We start from the raw sequence: 9,199 nt of genomic DNA, 5'->3' as shown, positions 1-9,199 counted from the left end.
CTATACCTTACACCCCGCCATTACCACATAACCAATGCTTTATAAAGGGGTATACCGTATTATGTCCCTGTCCCTTGAGTCCTTGCCTCTTTTGATACAGGACAATATCCTGCTGGCCTTAGAAGCAGCTGCCTGACATTGCATGCTATTCTGTAGTCTATGATCTACAAGTCACCCAGATCCTTCTCTACCAGTGACTCTCACAGTTTATCCTCCCCTAATACATATGAGGCACGCAGATTTTTAGTACTCAGATGCAAAACTTAACATTTATCCACATGGAAACTCATTCACCAAGTGGATGCCCAGACTCTTAGGGGGAAGAGTCTGGGCCTGCCCAGAGCAACCAATCAGATCGCTTCTTTTAAAAAATGAAAGAAGCGATGTTATTGGTTGCTATGGGCAACTCAGCAACTTTTCACCTGGACAGGTCTTTATAAATCTCCCCCACTGAGTGTCTATCCAAGTAATCTTGCAAGTTATGCACATCCTCTATAGACTACAAAGCTTGGTGTCATCTCCATCTGAAACATACAAAAGAAAAGAGTTGCAGCAGATCTCGGCATACGCTAAGGATCCTGCATACACCCAGATTAAGGGCTTTAGGCCTCATTTATACAGCGAAATTTTAGATTGAAATCTGGCCTAAAATTCTGCACAGAAATTCAGTTGCGGCAGGGTCTTGTTGTTTTCAATGGGATTCTGTGCAGATGTTTCTGCAGTGGAAATATCGATTTCGGCCCCTGCAGAAAGAATTGGCATGTCATTTCTTTCTGCAGAATCTGCTCGGAAATGCATTGCTGTCTGTAGAGACAGAGCATTTCCGAGGGTGACATATCTCAAAAAACGTGTGAACATAGCCTTAAGGGGTACTCCGCTGCCCCAGCGTTCAGAGCATTTTTTTCCGAATGCTGGGTGTGGGGCGGCAGGGGTTGTGATGTCACGGCCACGCCATCTTGTGACGTCACACCACACCCCCTCAATGCAAGTCTATGGGAGGGGGCGTGACTGCCGTCACGCCCCCTCCCATAGACTTGCATTGAGGGAGCGTGGTGTGATGTCACGAGGGACGTGGCCTTGATGTCACGACCCCCGCTCGAAGCGTTCTAAATGAATGCTGGGTGCTACACAGAGATAACGGGGGTTCCAGTCGCGGGACCCCTGCGATCAGACATCATATCCCCTATCCTTTGGATAGGGGATAAGATGTCTAAGGGTGGAGTACCACTTAAGAGAAAGGCAAATAGAATATTAGGGTCGCATCTAAAATGAGGTCACCTCGGCATGGAGGATAGAGGACAAATTTAGCCTCAAACTAACAGTTACAGTTAATATGGCAGTAGCATAATGAACAATATTTCATATATATACACTGCTCATGTACCTAAGCGTATACAGAGTGCCACCACAACTTATCTTTTGTATGTTGTACATTTGCCATGGCTGTGTGCACCTGCGCATCTGTTATCTTGTTCATGGTGGTGCTGACAATTTCTGTTTTTTTTACTTGCATGTATATAGTTAAAAGTAAAGCTCAGGCACTCAGGGCAGTTTGTTGTGTATGGACACATGGGGGGAGATTTCTCATTGCTTTTAGAGCATTTTTTTTGTCTATGTTTTGGCTCAGTTCAGGCGCAAGCAGCATATTTAGCGACTTTTATGCGTCTTTTCATGTAGACAGTTTCACTCTTTTTGCCTATCCGTAGAACTTTTTCTTTTTGACCATGCAGTGGTCACGTATTTATCATTTGCGACTTTTGTTAAAAGTCACAATTTTGTGCGCAAAGGTACTTTTTTAGGCGCAAAGCTTCACCACCTACCAGTAGGCGTGAGAATCACTTCTACCTTCCACAATTCAACCTTCAACCTCTTGTGGACGACAAGCGCGGGTCATAGCTGGGTGGTCCTGACGGCTATCTTCCCCCAGGACCCATCTCTAATGCCAGACATCACCGATCATGATGATGCCCAGCTTTAACCCCCTAGACACCGCAATCAAATTTGATTGTAGCGTCTAAAATGCAAGTAAAAATGTCCCAGCAGCTCTGTGAAAGTAAGTAAAAACACCTAAGGCTGGGTTCACACTACGATTTGAACTACGGTTCCCGTATACGGCTGGGAGGAGGGGTGGGCGGGGCTTAATTGCGGCGCCCACACTCAGCCGTATTCGGGAACCGTAGTTAATGTATGTCTATGAGCCGACCGCAGTGAACCGCAGCCTCCGGTCGGCTGCTTTTTCGGCCATATGCGGTTTCCCGACCGCAGGCAAAAACGTGGGAAAATAGCTATACTATAGACATTTCATGGGCCATGAAACATGGATAGAGAGATTTTTTGCTTCGACAGAGATAGTAGGGGAGATTTATCAAAACCTATGCAAAGGAAAAGTTGCCCAGTTGCCCATAGCAACCAATCAGATTGCTTCTTTCATTTTGCACAGGCCTTGTTTAAAAAGAAGCAATCTGATTGGTTGCTATGTCCAACTGGACAACTTTTCCTCTAGACAGGTTTTGATAAATCTCCCCCAGTATGTCTGCTCCATTAACCCTCTGTTTAGGTCAGAGTCATGACTAGGGTATCATCCACCTGCGCTGTGACCCTTCTTTTTACCTACTCCCCCGATAAAAGACACGGACCACATACTTTTGGTATAAAGGCCACAGCGGCCATTTTATTCAAAACATCATAACTTAATACTCAAATATTAATTAACCTTTAAATAACATTTAACATACTCAGGTAACATTACCTGACCACACATATCCATATACAAACAAACTAGTGCAAATATCCTTTAACTCGACTCTACCACCTAGCCAGAGAGAGGACTTGGAGGCATCCCAAATTTTCCTCGGGTCTCCTACTTTGCCCTAGGTCGTCCCTTCCCTTAACCCCAGGGCACCGCCTTCAGAGACCCCCGCCCCTTTGGGCCTCTCCCGCAGGGTTTCACCACACGAGGCTGGGTACCGCCCTTAGCCTCACCATCCCATTCAGTGCCAACTCTCTCCAAGTCCCCCTCTAGCTCCTGCCACTGCAACATTCCAAATATACCCCACCGATGATCACGACATCAGGGCGGGCGGGCGGGCAACTTTCTCCCTCGATGTCTCCTCGGCCAGTGGTCACTGTCCCCACTGCCCCCCTTATTTATAACTTACCCTAACTCTCCGCCCCTTGTCCCCCATCTGCCCTCCCTGAACTTTCCCTGACCCCGAACGCTCCAGAGCTGTCTCCTGTCATGGACCCCCTCCCCTCCCATACTGTCCAGTCCGGGTTGTCTTTTGTACTCGTTTCTTTTCACCATCCTTATGGCTATAAAGTCCATAAGAAGCAGCACATCCAGTTTAGGTGAGGTGGGTGCAGGCACAATTGAACCTCGGTGCTCTGGTTCCTCTTGATAGATAAAGTATAACGGCAGCACACCAAAGTAGTGAATCAATATAGTGTTATTTTATTCCAGGGGGATATAGAGACAACGTTTCAGCGGTCTCTCACCGCCATTTTCAATGGCGGTGAGAGACCGCTGAAACATTGTCTCTATGGGGGAGATTTATCAAAACCTGTGCAGAGGAAGAGTGGTGCAGTTGCCCATAGCAACCAATCAGATCGCTTCTTTCATTTTCCACAGGCCTCTTTAGAGGCCTGTGGAAAATGAAAGAAGCAATCTGATTGGTTGCTATGGGCAACTGCACCACTCTTCCTCTGCACAGGTTTTGATAAATCTCCCCCTATATCCCTGGAATAAAATAACACTATATTGATTCACTACTTTGGTGTGCTGCCGTTATACTTTATCCATCCTTATGACTAGTGATGAGCGGCAGGTAGTGTTGCTCGCGAATATTCGCAATTCGAATATTATTCGCGAATATCGCATATTCGCGAATTCGCGAATTTCGTGAATATAGCGCTATATATTCGTAATTACGAATATTCGTTTTTTTTTTTTTTTTTTTTTTTTTTTTTTTCTTCTTCACAGTACACATCACAGTGATCATCCCTCTCTGCTTCCAGCTTGTGTGGTGTAAAGAAGGCTGTAATACTACTGTGTGAGACTGGCGTGCGAAAATTTGCATATGCGAAAATTAGCATATTTTCGCATATGCGAATTTCCACATATGTTAATTTTCGCATGTGCGTATTTTCGCATACGCGAAAATAAAACGAGGATATAACAAATATGCGAATATTCGCGAATATATGACGAATATTCGTCCATATATTCGCGAATATTCGCGAATTCGAATATGGCCTATGCCGCTCAACACTAGCGGCAGGGGCCATATTCGAATTTACTATATTTTGCGAATATATGGACGAATATTTGTCCTATGTTCGCGAAATTCGCATATTCCCTATGTTCGTTCTCATTACTTTTTTCCATGTGAAAATTCATATTGAAATTCACATAATGCGCATGCGCGATTATATCTTTCACCTAAAATAAGGGAGGGATCAGTGTCCTGACTGGAAGTGCCAATATTTGCGAATATTTGCATATTCGCATATATTTGCAAAAAAAAAAAAAAAATAAAAGAACGTTCGTCATTACGAATATATATCACTAAATTGTAAATATTCGCAAAATTGCGAAGTGCCGATATTCGCGGTAAAAATTAGCATTTCGAATATTCGAGCTCAACAGAACTCAGGACTTGAGATAGTGTTTCCCAACCAGTGTGCCTCCAGCTGTTGCAAAACTACAACCCCCAGAATGTCCAGACAGTTGTTGGCTGTCAGGGCATGCTGGAAGATGTAGTTTTGCAACAGCTGGAGGCACCTTGGTTAGGAAACACTGTTCTAGCCATTCTAAGCCAATACTGGGAGTAGTTTTGCAACAGTTCCCATGCTGGGAGTTTTAGTTTTGCAGCTAGAGATGCCCTGGTTGAGACAACACTGAGTTGAGGTAATACTACCCCTAACTGTCCAGAGCAGGAGCAAGTCCTCATAGAAAACCTCTCCTGCTCTGGACAGTTCCTGACATGGACAGAGGTGTCAGCAGAGAGCACTGGGGTCAGATTGTAAAGAACTACTCAACTTTCTCTGAAGCATACAGCAGCTGAAAAGTACTGGAAGGATTTAGATTTTCAAATAGTAATTTAAGTAATTTACAAATCTCCATTACTTTTTTGTACCAGATGATTTAAAGTGTACCTGTCAGATCCCACATATAATATATAAAATGTTACTCAGTACCTAATCCTGACCATGTACATCTATTTTTATGCCTCTGTCACCTATATTTATTATAAAAATTAATCTTTTTATTATGTCATAGTATTAGAAATCCTCACTGGGGAAGGGGGCGTGTCCTTTCTTTGTGGTGGTGGGAGGTGACTGGTGTGTGGTAGAAGGGGACGGGCTCTTTCCTTGTGGTGGTGGGAGGTAATTGGTGTGTGGTAGAAGGGGGCGTGTCCCTCCCTGTGTGGGTGGGAGGTGATTGGTGTGTCTGCTCATGCAGCCTTGTCCATGAGTCATCTCTTATGGACAAGCCTGATGCTGCTGCAGGACTGGTTAATGTCCCACTAGGTATGGGGACTCCTAGTGGTTGGATTTTCAGGAGCTGTTTTCTTTATTAAATATTCGAAAAAATATTCAACCATATTACAAAAGGTCTTTATTTTTCATCAGTAACCACATTTTTGGATCTGACAGTGGCCATTTAACTCTTAGATGACACAGGGTGTACATGTATGCCCTAGGCGCAGTCAGAGTGTATAAAGCGCTCTCACAAGCTGAGTGTGCTTTATAGCCGATAAGTCTCAGCTGCAATGAGCAGACAGGACATACTGCTTATACTGTGCATCAAAGAACTCACTGATGTCCGGCATTACTCCCTTAAAGGGGTACTCCGCTGGAAACAAAAAAAAAAATTTAAAATCAACTGGTGCCAGAAAGTCAAACAGATTTGTGAATTACTATTTAAAAATCTTAATCCTTCCAGTACTTATCAGCTCTTGTATACTACAGAGGAAGTTCTTTTCTTTTTTAATGTCTTTTCAGTATGTCAGGAATTGTCCAGAACAGGAGAGGTTTGCTATGGGGATTTGCTTGTACTGGACAGTTCCTAAAATGGACAGAGGTGTCAGCAGAGAGCACTGTGGTCAGACAGAAAAGAAATTCAAAAAGAAAAGAACTTTCTCTGTAGTATACAGCATCTGCATATACAGATTTTTAAATAGAAGTAATTTCCAAATCTGTTTAACTTTCTGGCACCAGTTGATAAAAAATAAATAAATAACAATGTTTTTCAGGGGAGTATCCTTATAAGATGTCTCGATCAAAGTTGACATGCATTCTCTAAGTGAGTACAATGCATATACAGTGACCCCCCGACCTACGATGGCCCCGATATACGATTATTTCAACATACGATGGCCTCTCAGAGGCCATGGCATGTTGAAGGCAGCATCAACATACGATGCTTTTGTATGTCGGGGCCATCGCATAAACGGTTATCTGGCAGCGCAGACTGCTTCAGCTGCCACCGGATAGCCGTTTACGGTGCCCCGTGTGGTCCACTGACGATCACTTACCTGTCCTCGGGGCTCCGGCGCGTCCTCTTCGGGATCCTCTACATCGTTGGCGCTCTCCATCGTCCTCATCACGTCGCTGCGCACGTCGTCCCGTCATCCAATAGAAGCGGCGTGCGTAGCGACGTGATGGCGGCGGAGGAGAGTGAGGATGCCGGGGAAGCAGAGGCCTTGCCGAAGCGTCAGGGACACCTCGGGGACGCGGCGACAGCGATGGAAGGCGACATCCCGGGCAGCGGTGACGGTCCGGAGCGGCGGGGACACGTGAGTATAACCTCCAATACCAGTGGTCTTCAACCTGCGGACCTCCAGATGTTGCAAAGCTACAACTCCCAGCATGCCCGGACAGCCAACGGCTGCTGGGTGTTGTAGTTTTGCAACATCTGGAGGTCCGCAGGTTGTAGACCACTGTCCTATACTTTACATTGCACGGATCCCTCAACATACGATGGTTTCAGCAAATGATGGTCCATTTGGAACGGATTATCGTATTTTGAGGGACCACTGTATTCAGGCATTGAGGACACATGATACATGGATAAAGATATTTTTATTTTTGCTAGGACAGCGATACTATGCCTGCTCCAATAACCCTCGGTTTAGGTCAGAGTCATTTGTACCATCCATTCCTGATGTCTCGTATCAGGACCGGCCTGTCATCCATGATGAGCTGAGGTAATACTATCACAGTCTGTAATGGCTGGGGGCAGGACTTACTGGAAGGTGCAGTAAGTGATCGTCCATAGGCTGCACAGGAGGAGATCAATGACACTATGCTATGCATTTCCCTGTTCCAGATACTATGCATTCAGATCTCGGTGGCCTTAAGATGCTTGTAGTAATAAATGGTGGACAGATACATGCTCCATTTTCACTGTAGATGCCACTATTTGGGAATTAGGCCTTGTAGGTCTACAGCTATGTTTAAACAAAAGCATTTGGTGGAAAAATTCGCAACAGAAACCCATTGCTTTCAATTAAATTCTGCAGCATCGTGCACACAACGCAAACGTCTGCTGCAGGAAATTCCGAAATCAGCCTCCACAGAAAGAGTTGACATGTCAATTCTTTCTGCGAAGCCACTTGGAAATGCATTGCCATCTATGGAGACGGCGCCTATCTGAGCGATCCTAGTGCCAGCATGTTTTGCCGCTGTCTGTGGAATGTATGACAACAAATTTTACAGACAGACATTTTCTGAGGAAAAGTTGTTCAGAGGAAAAGTTGCTGAATTGCGCATAGCAACCAATCAGATCGCTTCTTTCATTTTGCAGAGGCCTTGTTAAAAATGAAAGCAGCGATCTGATTGGTTGCTATGGGCAACTCAGCAACTTTTCCTCTGGACAGGTTTTGATAGATCTCCCCCGATGTGTCTGTTCAGACAATCACTAGCTGCAGCAGGGGCCCACCTCCACAAGCGATTGGCCGAGCAGGTGAAGACCGGACCAGATGAACAACAGGACTGGGCTCTGATAAAACAACAGCAGGGGAGTGGGGTCAGGTATACATTTCTTAAATTTTTAGAACTGCTATATTTACTTATTAAAAAAGTCCCTGACCAATCCATTAAATGTATTTTTTATGGGAAAAAGTCCCTGAACAACCCATTAAAGGGGTACTCCGGTGATCAACATGTTTTTCCGTTTTTGACTTACCCTATTTGTTTCATTTCTATTCTTGTTGTTTAGGCGACTTTATTTCCGTTCTTTGTTGTCTTTTTATGTTTTCCTATATTTGCTTCTATTTCCTGTTTCTTGCTGTGCTGAAAACTACAAATCCCAGCATGCCACATGCCTTGCTGGTTTGGGGCGGCTCCTTTTTTTGTTTTTGTTTGTTTGTTTCTTTTTGTTTTACCCACCCTACTATTTTCCCGGGTCGGCCCCCTTATACATAGCACACTAATATAATCAGCCCTGGTTGGGATACACTGGCATACACACACACAAAAGGGACTACAACTCCCAGCATGTGTCATTCAGGAGTCTTCAGACTGTGGTATAACACCAGCATGCTGCCTCTGTAGTCTCCTGGGGGTTGACGTTCACCACACCTCTATAGGGCATACACCAGTGTTTCCCAACCAGGGTGCCTCCAGGTGTTGCAAAACTACTACTACTACCAGCATGCCCTGACAGCTAAAAGCTGTCCGGGCATGCTGGGAGTTGTAGTTTTGATACAGCTGAAGACACCCTGGTTGGGAAACAATGCACTTTGTTTGTAATATACTGAATAGGCTAGGCCAGTGTTTCCCAACCAGTGTGCCTCCAGCTGTTGCAAGACTACAACTCCCAGCATGTCCAAAGACTGTCAGGGAATGCTGGTAGTTGTAGTTTTACAACAGCTGGAGGCACACTGGTTTGGAAACACTGGTGTAACATGATGTCTATGCTGAATAGGCTAAGACAGTGTTTCCCAACCAGTGTGCCTCCAGCTGTTGCAAAACTACAACTCCCAGCATGCCCAAAGTCTGTCCAGGCATGCTGGGAGTTGTAGTTTTGCAACAGCTGGAGGCACACTGGTTTGTAAACGCTAGCACACACACACACACACACACACACATAACAGGGACTACAACTCCCATCATGTGTCCCCCTCCTTCACACACAGAAATCATCCCCCAGTCCGAGATGTATTCCCCTGCAGTCTATACATCCGCAGGCCGTGCA

Source organism: Hyla sarda, chromosome 8, assembly GCF_029499605.1.
Source record: "Hyla sarda isolate aHylSar1 chromosome 8, aHylSar1.hap1, whole genome shotgun sequence".
Classification (NCBI taxonomy): Eukaryota; Metazoa; Chordata; class Amphibia; order Anura; family Hylidae; genus Hyla; species Hyla sarda.
The sequence above is the reverse complement of the archived record's forward strand: the minus strand, read 5'-3'. Positions refer to the sequence as shown.